The sequence below is a fragment of the Anomalospiza imberbis genome, chromosome 5, assembly GCF_031753505.1.
Source record: "Anomalospiza imberbis isolate Cuckoo-Finch-1a 21T00152 chromosome 5, ASM3175350v1, whole genome shotgun sequence".
NCBI lineage: Eukaryota > Metazoa > Chordata > Aves > Passeriformes > Viduidae > Anomalospiza > Anomalospiza imberbis.
The window spans coordinates 58,713,383-58,726,586 of record NC_089685.1 but is presented as its reverse complement, the minus strand read 5'-3'; the positions used below and the strand labels follow the sequence as shown (position 1 = coordinate 58,726,586).

At 41.2% G+C, this 13,204-nt stretch overlaps 2 protein-coding genes across 8 annotated transcripts in view; one reads left to right on the top strand and one right to left on the bottom strand.

The window, feature by feature from the left end:
- The window catches only part of SYN3 (synapsin III), a 247,411-nt gene that overhangs the window by 131,107 nt on the left and 103,100 nt on the right, over positions 1-13,204 (top strand). The window lies entirely within an intron of this gene.
- TIMP3 (TIMP metallopeptidase inhibitor 3) overlaps positions 1-13,204 on the bottom strand; it is a 37,493-nt gene that overhangs the window by 12,156 nt on the left and 12,133 nt on the right. The gene's annotated exons all lie outside the window — the stretch shown is intronic.

Here is a 13,204-nt window from a genome sequence, read left to right as displayed (position 1 = left end):
AGCATTATTTGTGGTTAAGTCTCACTGAAATCTGCAGAGCACACTGTAGCTGGGACCAAGACAGATTAAAATCTTTGCACCAAGCAAAGTTTGTAATGCCTTAATTCTCAACATACAGGATGATGTTCAGTAGGAGAGTACTTTTACATTGTCCTTTGTGTGCCCAGTGCAGTTTCTGTTCCCCAATAAACGTAACAACTCAGTACAGGACACTAGAATATCCAATATCTGGGATTTCACTACAACTGCCACCTCTGAGGTGCCACAAAACTAACAAATGCTCCCTTGAACAAACAGTTACTGTGCAAACCAGATTATTCAGCAGCCGTCAAGTGCCCAGTGAAAGCTGCCAGGCTATCCAGAAGTCACCTGGAAGCAAACTAAAGCTGACCCATCAGATCTTATGTACACTGCACTGCATTTCCTTGTGGATAAGGTACTGCCAGTGCACCACAGCAATGTCAACTGAGCCCAACCCACCACAGATAAGGATTTTGAGGTCCCATAGATAAGGATTTTTTTTTTGATCTAGTGGGAAGTTTAATGTCAGTTTAAGTCAGTACTTAATGAAGGGTTCTCTTGCTCATCCATTTTTGGGGCATTCCACACACACACAAAAGAAAATTTTTAAAACTGTTCTATTGATCCTCTTTGTTCTGCAACCACCTGCTCATCTCAGCAGAGAAGCAAAGCTCAGGGACAGGGCAGGCATTATCCATTTTAATCTATCACAGAAAACAAAAAAAAATGCAGGGAGGCATAGAAAGGAGCCAAAGAGGTGGAAGCAGGAAAATACAGTGAGTTATTTGCATTACAGCACTATCTAACAGCAGCAACAAAGTTCAGGGATACATTTTGCTGAATATAAAGAACATTAAATAAGCATCTTGTTGCATCTTAGCTTATTTAGGTTTCAAATCTGTAGAAGCCCACTGGAAGGAATTGGAAAAAGAGAAGACTAAGGTTTTTTACACTACCTAGGTCCAACTAAGGAGGCAAAAAGCTTGTCCCAGCTTTTGGAATAGTCAGAAGAACAGATTTCAAGGAACGGATAGGTCTGGTTTTACAGACCAGTTCCTGGACCTTGTTCCACGAGGGTGGTGTGAAATGAAGACAAATCCACTCTACTCTGATTTATATCCTGTGCTTCAGCCAGACTTGTCAAAGAAATTTTAAACTAGGTAAGACAGTCCTGGCTTTGATTCAAAGAACCAACAAAACCTTCATTCATTGAGTGTAAAACTTCAATTTTTTTTTAAACTTCTATTTCCCAATGGCAGTAAGAGCAATTTTATTGATTCTTCTATTTAACAAGTTGTTCCAACTTCAATTTACTCTCATCTTCAAACTTTAGTAGCTATATTGAACCATGTGCTTGAGGACTGCAAATAGCTTTAAAGAACTAGCTTCCTCCACTTGCTGCCCCCAACCACCAGCAAAGCTATAGAAACCAAACTGTCCAAGGGTCAGTGAGAAAGAACACAATTCCTTAAGGCTTTGTGAATTCTAGGACAGGTCACTAACACTGGAGTCTACAGCAGAGAGTGTCAAAAGTCTTATCTTCATCTGCTGATACACTGAAATTGAAAAACCTGGTGTTTGCCCAGCACATCTAACATGAACAAAAAAATCTTATATCTTATTTACAATTATAAGAAATATACTAAAAGGCAGTATTACAAAATGCTAGGGTTTCCAAACCAGAACACAGTTAGCATGTAAGATCACAAACACATTCTCAGTTGCTGACAAAATACCTAAAAAAACCATTTTCTTCATGTATTTCACTCCTAGCTTGTCAGTTCTTTGACTTCTAGTTAGGGTACCACAGCAATTTCAGACAGAAGCTTTGATTTATGGACTAATCAACAGCTTCACCAAATATTCAAAATGCATATCTCCACTAGGACATAAGAGCATTCCGAATTCAACTAATAATACCCTTGCAAATAAGTAGAAGGCTCTGTATTTTCCTACTATTATTCCCTAATAAAGTTGGAGAACAACCATCCTAGCAAATTCCTAGAAAAATACCTAGAAAAATACCTAGAAAAGCCACGACAAACAGTGTGGGCTATCACTTCAAGCCTTTTGTAAGAGGGTCAAGCCCTCTGTTTTTCGGAGAAGTTGCCTTTATCACTCCAATGGTAATGTTTCTAGCTAAGCTCTTTACTGAAGAGCTAGAAATGAAAAAAGAACCCGCACTGCATAATTTTTCCCTTATTAAAGGAAAAAACGAGCTGTAAGCCAAGTAGCAGAGGATGTTCCAAGTCTATCACCTGTAATTGCGAGGTTAAATTCCCATCCCTGAGGATGAGATGCCTCTGAGCCACTGAAGATAAATGCTAGATGGACAGAACTGCTCAAAACTGCTCTTGCATGTGTAGCTTCAACCCCTTAAGGCTCCACACAGGAGAGCCACTTGTGTCCACACCTTGCTCAGAGCAGAGCTCCACTCTGCACACCTGCAGCCATGTATTTCCAGTCCCTATCTTTGCTCCTGCAAGCCACCACTCCTCAGTTACATGGCTGGGCCACTCTTCACACCTGACCAGAAAATACAGAACATTGCTCCTGACTGAGCAGGGGCCATGCATACTTGCCAGAGGAACTTTTAACCCTCTGCAAATTACCTGAAATTTACAGCATTTCTGTTGCAAATTCAGTCCATGTTAATTTAATTAAGTTGACTGTTTACTGCTGCAGAGTCCTACTTCTTGAGCAGAATGAGGCAAAAGGTGCTGTGACTGCTCTCCTGAGCTCCTCCCTTCTCCTTGAAGCTCTATTACAGTCCTGCTATTACTGATGGGAAACTTTATCCCACACAAGTGGTCACCAAAATAGCTGCATATTTTTAAACCGCAATTCCTTTGAAGCACTGCCTATGAAAATACTCCAAGATGAATGTTTCTCAGTACTTTGGGGTTTCAGGTCAGGTCACTTTGTGGGACTGAAGCAGTTGGCAAGGTCTCATGAGTGATTTGTAATTATTTATGAAAAGCTAAATTAGACAAGGATATAAATTTTGGTAAGATAAGCATGGCAGCCATGCCATGGTACAAAGAGGAGAAAACATATGTACTGCTTCTCAACAATTGACTAAAATGATTAAAAAATGCAGGGAGGAAACATCCCCTCATGAAAGGAAGGAAACCAGGCTTTTACTTGATACTCAAAAAAAACAAAATTAAAATAATAACCCGCTGTGTTTGAGTATTCAAGAAATGCATCTAAGAATGTATCACAAATTATTAGTGTATTTATCTCTTTTCCCTGGCTTTTTTGTGGTTTTTTTTGGTTTTGTTGTTTGGTTTTTTTTTTTTTGTTTGTTTGTTTTTTGTTTTTTTTTTAATGTAAACTAGCTTGGCAGTTAGGAAAACAGAGATGGCTCAGATTTGCCAGGACTAGTATAGTGCCAGCAGCTACTAGTTTGTGTTTCCCTGGCATCTCTAGTGTGGTACAAACTGTCTGCAGGTGCAAGAACACTCATAAATACAGGCAAAAATCACCTACATCTTTTCCAAATGTCACTGGATGAGGTCCTATAAAGGCAAACAAATCAGAATGGGAACGAGAAAAAGTGACCTTTTATTTGCCCATATGCATACATATCTAACTCAAGTACTCTTTACCTTGCCACTTACTCTGTGGCCATTTTTTCAAGGATTCAAGGGAGAATTGGCCTAAAGGCAAGGCATGAAGCAGAAGAGGACATTGACTTTACATCTGAGATGGCAGAAGGCATTCTTTGCATGAGTCAAGGAGCACAAAAACAGAGATTAAAACATGCACTTGCCAAGCTGAGGAAACAACACAGTGAAAAGACTTGTAGCTACCAAATAATTCCATCCAGGCACACATTAACTACTACATGTCTGGCAGCTCTTTTTCCCAACTGATAAGCAACATCAAATGTCCCAGTTCAATCCAGCCCGTGTCCTTTATCGGGACCAGCCACTAGATGGTGACTCTGTCCCAAATCTTACCTTCCCCTGATGAGAGGGCAGCGGTACAGACCCAGGCTAACACCACCAATCCCAGCTGCTTGCTCAAGTGCACCATGAGAACCAGATGCTTTCATGCAAGTGGGCTGGTTGTCATCCATAAACAACATTTTAAATGGAGGCACACCCTTCAGAGACCAGGATTTGCTCCAAATCCACTTCCCTTGTGACCAATTACCATGAACAGCTCAGGAGGGTAACAACTGCTACACTTCTCATTATTGTTTCAAGGATTTATTTTATTGGTGCACAATATGAGTAATTTTAAGTGAGAGCTTTGGCTGAAATGCATGCTCATTGCATTTAAGTGAGTGAAGGATGTGGAGGACTCGTTGCTTACTAATGGAGACACACAGGACAAGTTATTCTCCCAGGCCACTCTCTGACATAGTGGCTAAACAAAATATATAGGGAGCAGCAACATGACTGGAAGGCTGAAGAAAAACTCCTTTGGTCCTGAGGCAACTGACTACACCAACACTTAAAAACACTGCTTTAACACCAGACACGTGACATGCCAAGGAGGATGGTTGCCATTTTATTCATCCAAAGACTATACAAGGGCTCACTTCCAAGAGCAATTTACTGAGACCTTTTTACCAGCTTTACTAGCAGCTCTCCAATTTGATCTGCCTCACAAGATCTCCTTTCTGTGCTGCTACATGCTGGAGGGCTCACATCACACAGGGCTAAGGCAGCCGGTATGTATTAGACTCCTGAGTATACCTAGCACATTACTGAAATATTAGTGTCATTTATGGGGGTATCCCCTAATGTGGGATGCTTTTACACACAGATTTTCTAGTACTGGTGCTGATGGTGCTGCTAAGATGGAATTGCTGTCTCCCTTGCTCACTCTCACAAGATGCATTCCTTTTCTCATTCCCTTGGCTGATCTGTTAGCAATTACTATCAACACTCTTGGCTGCCCTAAAACCAAAGGACCATAACTAAAAGTGGATTGTATCCTTTGAACTGGAAGCGTGGCCCAACTGTATGTAGCCTCTTGGGAGGTTCTATTAAATTGCCTGGTGGCTGCAAGGCTTCTATGAGCAGCAAGTACCTAGTGCCTGCTTTTGGAAGGGGAAGAGATAGCAGCTCTTCACCCATTCCTCCACTTCCACAGGAAAGCAGAGTGGAGAGGGAAACACTGATTACAGCAGGGGATTTATGAAGAGGGGAAGAATCCAGAAGCCTCCAGCCGGTTTGATGACCTGTTAATACTGAACGTCACCTCCTCCATAACCAAAACAGAGTTCTTTTCTGCATCAGAGTGTTGAATTTGAAGGCTTCTCGCAAAGCACAAGAAGGCTGAAAAAAAAACACAGAGAAGCTTCCTTTTGCCTCATTCCATCATGACCTTCATCCAAAGCCAAAAAAGGCAAAACAAACCCCTTTTGCTTTGTCTTTGAAGAAGTCAAATTCAGCTGTGCTGGTACACAGCATCACCAAAGAACATCAAGGAAGCAAAAAAAAAGGTAGTGAAGTTAAGAGGTTCACTGCTGGTTACCTTCCTCTGATACCCTGACCAACAAAATAGTTCCCATTATTGGCACTCCATATCTTGACTTCTCGTCTTTTCAAAGTGCTCTCGGGAACACCAACAGTGAAAGAGCACCTTTTCAACACCATTCACCTCTGCTAGTCAGTTGCCACATAAATATCACATTGTAAAGGACGTGCGTTTACATCAGCAAGTATGTTGGTAACTAACAATGAAAGTCTAAATAAAAACAGAAAAGCAAGACACAGATAATCCTCCTTCCCCTGTTCTAACCAGAATTATGACATTTACTTTTGGCCTTTGTTTTACAGATCCAAAAATACTTCCCATCTGTGGCATGGCAAGTCTGTTTGAAGGCCACCCCAAAAAAAAGTGGAAGGCAATTAAATGGGTTTGCCCAGGCCTAAGCTCCATATAAAACAAATGATCAAAATTACACTTGCTAAATATTAACCACATTTCCCATCCCTGCAGATTTCCTTGCCACTAAAATTCTGTTTGCACAACATGCTCTGCTGCTTGATTTCTAACACTGCAAAATAAGGAGTGATACAACTTTTTTCATACAAGATGTATGATCTGATTGTGTCAGACCTTCCATCAGGACAAGACCATAAATTAAAGCAACAAGGTTGCATAACACAACCAAGCAGAACTTGGTTAGTGCTTGGCATTTCACGTGTAGCTTATTAACTAGATACAACCTTTGTGATGGCAGCAGTATCAATCATTTTTCTCCCTCCCCAAATGGTGCATTTGATCCTATGGAAGTCCAAGCACTTTTTGAAATACATTAGAAACAGACAGAAACAAGAGCTCTGTGTTAAATGAGAACCTGCAAATTCTCTTCTGGACATTTCTTTCAGGTTCCTATATGCAACTTGGTCAAAGACTCTTCAACTGCCCAGCACTTCCCCTCCATTTAACTCCTGACATTAGTCCCCCTGCTTCCCCATCATACACACCTTTAGGAATACAGAGGGAAGACTGACTGGAGATGGAAGAATGGATGGATCTAAAATGCATTTATATCCATTTAGAAGATCCAAGTAGAATCTCTTAGATCCATAATCAGTACATGTAAAAACTAGCTTCAGGAAATACCTCATGAAAAACACAGGGAAGCTAAAGGAAGAAAAGAAAAAAAAAACCAAAAAAACACTGTTCGTTATTACCAGCTATTATACCTAATAAACTCAGTGAAGCCAGGCAGACATAAGAGATTAGCTGTATCAGGCAAAGAGTTAGGTTACTAGAGTTACATGCATTGCTGGGTTAGTCTCACAGCTTGCAACAACAAAATATTCTAGGTTTGCGATAGATCTAAGCAGAGACACTACAGACTGTGTAATGAGCATGCCTACAGGATTGAGAACCCTCTGGTAAAATAAAAGGAGAAAACAATGTTATTCCTGCCAACTAGACATTTTTCTGTCTCCCTTTTGGCAGGCTTTTTTTTACTTTCCACCTATATTTTTTAACTCATCACTGGAAGCTGAATTCAGACTAAAGGCAAAAGGCAGTAGGCAAGAATCAGAGAAAAGGAAGGAAAAATGATACAAGTGGAGGGAGGGGAAGGGAGTGTCTCATCTACAGAGCACAGTAGAGGCATCTCGCATCTCTCTCCAAGGAGTGTTTTCAGCAGAATGCCTTCTCCAAGGAATGTTTTCAGCAGAGTGCATTCTCCAAGGAGTGTTTTCAGCAGAGTGCATTTTGCCTCATTCTGTCTCTGACAACTGCCAAAGGCAGAAATGCTTTCAGCCAAGGTTAGCAGTGTTGGAAAGACGGTTGTCAAAACCAACACACAAAAGCTCTTCCAAAGCCAGCTTACAACAGTGGATAAAAATAACAAGCATATGATTCAGAGCAATACTCGGCTCAAAACACCTTTTCCATTTCCTTTTGTCTACATACAATTGGTGCAATAGAATAAGATTTAGTTCAGGCCTCTCTTCCAGATCAACTACTTCTCAACACAGTACATAGAGGACCAGGGGAAGCCAGGCTGAGACAAGACTCTCGTTTCCCACAGTTCTTTGGAATTGTTCAAAGGAGTCACAGGTCTAAGCTTTCCACTCAGAGAATATGGCAGAGCTGATGTGAGACCAATTAGGGGCAAATGGAAACCATATGCGATTTTAATGAAACAAGAAGCTGGTGCACATAACTTACTGCTGCAGGAGCATTTACTGCTTGAAAGGAATGTGCATCTGGCATTGATCGTTTCCCAACCCATCAAGTGAGCAGTAACATGGAAAGCAAATTGGAGCATATGATGAGAGATGAATTGCCTAAAGAGTACAGTTAGGGGAGCAGCCTCTGCAAGGAGAAAACATGTCCTTTGCCTGTGATTTAGTGATACAGCTGTAATGAGGCTGATCTTCTATTTCCACAGATCATGATGATAAACTACAAGAATGAGTGCTAAAGTGATTAAAATAGATCAAGTGATATTTTCAAAAACCTACCACTACCACAATCACAGAAATCCCATTCTGATTCACATGGGGCCGACTTTTTTCTCCTGAGGTCATGGGCACTCCTTAAAGTACTGTTGAAACTAAACAAGGGTAATACAGTCCTCAAATGATGCTGCTTTCTGCTGTACATCAAAATGGGTACACAATGAGATTTCAGGTTGAAGAGGCAGTGTAGACCCACCCTTCTAATTTTTTTTTTTTTTTTTAATTTACTATAAATTACCCAGGAAGTTTCAGTTCTGCTGAGAAAGGGAAGTCCCCAGCCTGAAAAGTCATAGATAAGCTGCTTTACTGGACTATGGTCGTTTCTTCTACAGGCTGTTGTGTTGGAGCTTGATATCAGGGTTCAGAACAAACCCACTGTCTCCACTAAGTAGCCAAGAGATGGCTCACATACATCAAAGAGGAGGTGAGGGAAGATGTTCTGATCCAGCACCTGACCAGTGAATGCCCAGGGCTTGAACCTGGTAGATGTGACTTGGCATTTCAAGTAATAATGAGACTTCTGTAAAACCAGATACATAGAACTGGCATGTTTTTGCTTCTAGAGCAAGATTTCCCTTGGAGTATAACCAGAGTTAACAAGCATCATAAATTCATCACTGTATTCTTTAAGGACGCAACATAAAATTTTTTGAGCCAAATCTGCCAATATATTAGTCCTTCTTAACCCACTGTGCAATCCACAAATCCACTGGGCACCAGATCCAAATAGTTCAACAGGAGGAAGAGGAGGAGGAAAGACAGTCCTACTAAAGAGAACATCTGAAGGCAGTTTTTCATCTATGCATTAGAAGTAGGGCATCTCTGACAGCCCTTTCAAAAGAGGGATTATCAAAAGCCACAAGCCTGGACACTCCCTGCTTCATCAACTTACTTCAGAGGACTCTCCTTGCTTCAGCACCTTGCCCATCTGGGACGGGTGCCAGCGTTCTGTGAGGAGGCTGCACTCCGCTGATCACATGGTTTATGCTCAATTTTGCACGTAGGAGCTAGAGAGGAAGAACTGTTTGGGAACATGTATAGATTTCAAGGGTACTGGGTGGGCCTGCAAATTCCTTCCTGCATTAGAAAACTTCCACTAAACTGACAGGCTAAGCAGCTGTCCACACCAGAGAGGTATACATATTTAACCAGGTCAGGCCTACAGGCGCTGCTCTGCCGCTCCTATTCACACTGGGCCTGACAGGACCTAATATTTGGTCTGCCAGACCCTGGAATTAAACCTGCATTCAAACAATTTCCCCAGTGAAAAGAGTATTTTTGCTCACCATTCTTGAGACATCATCAATTGTTCTCAAGCTGCCAGCATCTGTAGACTGTTCACATACACTGGACACCTCTATGACACAGTTCTGGTTATATCGCAATGTTTAAGGAATTTACTAATTGCCCATTTTATTAATGTCTGTTATGTAATCATAGTAATTACTACCATGTAGCTGATCTTAGGTACATGAAGAATTTTACCCTGGAGTCTGAGCACCACGTAAAGCTTTAGGTGGTGCTCAGATCCTGATTCACTGTTCGTTAAAGCAAGTAGGAAACCTCCCTGAGTCCTGAGAGCACCTCACATACCACAGTTCCCAGCATCCTACAGGTCAAGGACAAGGACAATACAAGGTCAAGGTTAGGGCAAAATACCAGGGCAATTTGACTAATCTGCCCACCTCTCCAGAACTTTCCAGAAGTCCATATAGTGCCCTGTCATAACTGCATTCCAAAGCATCATCCTTCACTTTTGACTTTAGAAGGCCTGAAGAACTCAGTGTTGATTTGTTGTGGAAATCAGGTAAAAAACTAACCAATCAAAAAAATCCAAAAAAACCCAAACCCACCAATTCTTTACATGAACAACACAAACACTGCACACTGTGCATCCTCTGGCTCTGAAGACAGGATTCTCCCTGTGCAACGCCACAGAGCATTGACAGCAGAAAAGGTAGATAGCCAATGGCCAGTCACCTTTCTTCTTCAAACACTTTGCTCAAACTCCCTGACTGTCCTACTGACAGACTAGCCTAAGGTATTCCATGGAAACCGCATCTCATTCTTCTGCTACCCAAACTTTCTTCACACATACTTTGCATCAGAATTTTGTATCCATTAACAACCCAGTAGACCATAATCAAAATGGATTTCCAGAAGTAGTGTATCATTGCTAGGGTGCTTCTATACATCCTTGGTGCTACCAATGACATGAGTTATGATTCTTAGCCAGACTTGTGTAAGTGCAGAGAACACACTGAATGGTTATTCGTGGCTGTCTACCACCAATTGTTGACTTTTTTTTTTTGCACAACAAATATTTATACAAATTAAAGACTAACCCTTGTTGTTTTATTCTTAGACCGTGCTGATAATAAGTGGGTTTTAAATTGAAATGCTCAAGTCTGACCATATGAATCTGATGGAGATTCACTCTGAAGTGAATGTAGCAGTCACTTAGCTCATCTGTGCTACTGAAGTTTAACAGCTTCTGAAAGAATTCTTACTGAAAACTTACATAAATTTCCAGTTTGAGGGAAGTAAGCTTGCATTCCCATATCACTTCTTAGGTGTCCTTGTAACTTTTAAGGAAAAAACCTAAAGGTCACAAGATACGGCTGGGTAATCATTTCACAGCTGCCCTGGCACAGTGATGGCTATTTTTGAATGCTCTAAGGCCCATTGACTGTTTGGGAGGCAGAAGTTCTCTGGATACTGCAGTGCTGAATGTTTACAGAGAAGGTAATCATTTCCAGGGTATCCACCAAGCCTAACTGTTTCCTGCCTGTCTCGGTCTCCGCAGACATTGCAGTAACAGGACTGTTTTGGCAAAGTAATGAACCACGCTCCCAAGAGCCAGCTTTTCAGGGCTGGAGTTAAGCTCACACCTGGAACACAGGTGTAAGCTTGTTTAAACATTGACAGGGAGGGAACTAACAGAAATACAAGGGGAAATACCTCATCTCAGTCCACTGGCAGCAACACAATCACAAAGCAAACTTGTTTGTTCATTAATGCAGTAAACGCAAGGAGAACAGCATATTGACAAGGACTGGAGCAAGTAAAGGGAATCTAGGTTTGTGTTGTAAAGGGAGTTCTCAGCATTCAGGAAAAGCTAGATTTGTGTTTTAAAGGTAATTCTCAGCATTCAGAAAAAGTTAGCTTTAAGCCCAGAAGGACTAATGAACTGGAATCTCTCCGAGTTTGAGAGGTAGCATGTAACCTGATGAAAATCATCACTTCTAGAAGGGGAAACTGTTACTGTTAAGCCATCGGGGATGTTTTTGGAAAGGCTTTTTCCTGTTAGGGATCATGGCTTTACTTAAGTCACAAATTTCTAAGGAAAGTATCAACTTCATCAAAATTGGTTTTTTTCTTTTTTTTCTCAGGAAATATTTGACCTATTTTTAACCTGCATCAGCAATTCTCTTCAACTGCACTTGAAGTCTTAATGTTGATATGAAATGACACGTTCAGTCAAATTGGGCATTTGCAATTAATCCTTCAAAACATTCGATTTAGATGTATCTGAATCACTTTTCCTAGAAAATGCCATGCTGAAAACTCCAATATTATCAGTTTCCCTCACATTTCAGATGGAATAAACTTCCACCATTTCAAAATTTTTTATGAAGCAGAAAATCTGACCCTCCTCAGCAAGTTTCCAGCCTTCTCTTTTACTGTATATAAATCAGGTGACAACAACAATCTCTAATAACAGAAGCAAGAGTACTTCTATTTTTCTCCTCATTTTTCAGACATGGCAAGTAAATTCATACCAACGAGAGCTGCAGGTGCTGAGAACTTGCATAATTTCAAAAAGTAAGCCATTATCCCCGATGATTTCAGAGTATCTAAACTAAAATCAGCATTCAACATCAAAGATCAGTCCTTTAATTCACTGTGCCAATAAAAGTCTGCCAACACTGCAGATTTTAAATGAACGTAGACCTACAAAAGCCATTTTTTAAAGCAACTTAGGATACCCCAAACACTAATTTAACCTGTTCCTCATTGGCCTGCTGAGTGCTTGTACTTTGAGCCTGCAGGCAAGTCAGAAAGTCAACTCTGTGACAAATGCTTTCCTACTCTCATTTTCCTTTCTGGCTGTTTCCAACATTTTGAAGCAGTATTGTTTGATTGCAGGCTGCTTCCTGAAGCTGCTTCCTTCAACTGCCTGCTGAATCCAGTTGGAAACTTTCTACTGATTTTAACTGGAGTGGGATCAGGCCCTAAATAAGTAGTGGAGGAATCCCTAGACTTACAAACTGAACAGCTGTCCCTGGCTTTCGAAAAGAAAAGTTATTCCTGCAGCTGTTTTCCCCTAAGTGCCATATCGCTCCAAATTGTTACAGGACTGGAGGGAGGGGGAGAAGGTGGAATCTTAATAGTCCATTAAAAAAGTGTATGGGCCATTGCGCAGCAGCTCTTTCAGTTCGGCTCAGGCAGGGTCACTGCTGCCAGGCTCAGACAGCCCTAAGGGCACGGGAAAAGTCCTCTTCTTGTTTTCACATCTCATTCACGCAATGGATAACGAGGGGGAGGGAGGAATCAGATTTTGGGTTAATTAGCACCATGAACAGACAGCTGCATTGTCATTAAAAGTTCAAGAAGTCACCGGGGTCATCACCGAACTGCGAGATGTACACACACGCACACGAGGCACACGTCTAAGCCTGGGCTTGGCAGCCTTGCCCGGGCTCTGATTTGCTCTTACCCCAAGGATACACTTTGAGTCAACACTGAACTGCTGTAGCTCTGAGAAGACCAAAGCATAAAGGTACTCCCTCTGAATAGCAGTTTTTCATCCCCTTGGAACTACTTCATTTCACATGTAATATACCAGCTAAGAATAGTTACAGAGCTTTTTTCCCCTGAGAAAAATCAGAGGTGTGGCTTACCAATGCATAGTTTCATGTTCACTTCTAACAGTCTGTGGGATAAGTAGAACCCCAGTTAACAAAACCATGCTGTTGGTGCACACTGTGGAAGGTGTTTCCTTCCACAGCTCCCTTCCACTAGCAAGGAAGCTGAGGAAGTGCAAGTGCACATGAGCAAATTCAGAAATGAGCATGTATGAATAATAATGAAAAGATAAAACCTCTAAAATGTCAAGGACTGCTATTAATAAGATTTGGAACAGTGTTAGCCTCAGAGAGTCACAAGCTGGCTTAAAAACAAAAACAACAAATTATCCAACTATGCAAAACAGCCACAGATTACATTCT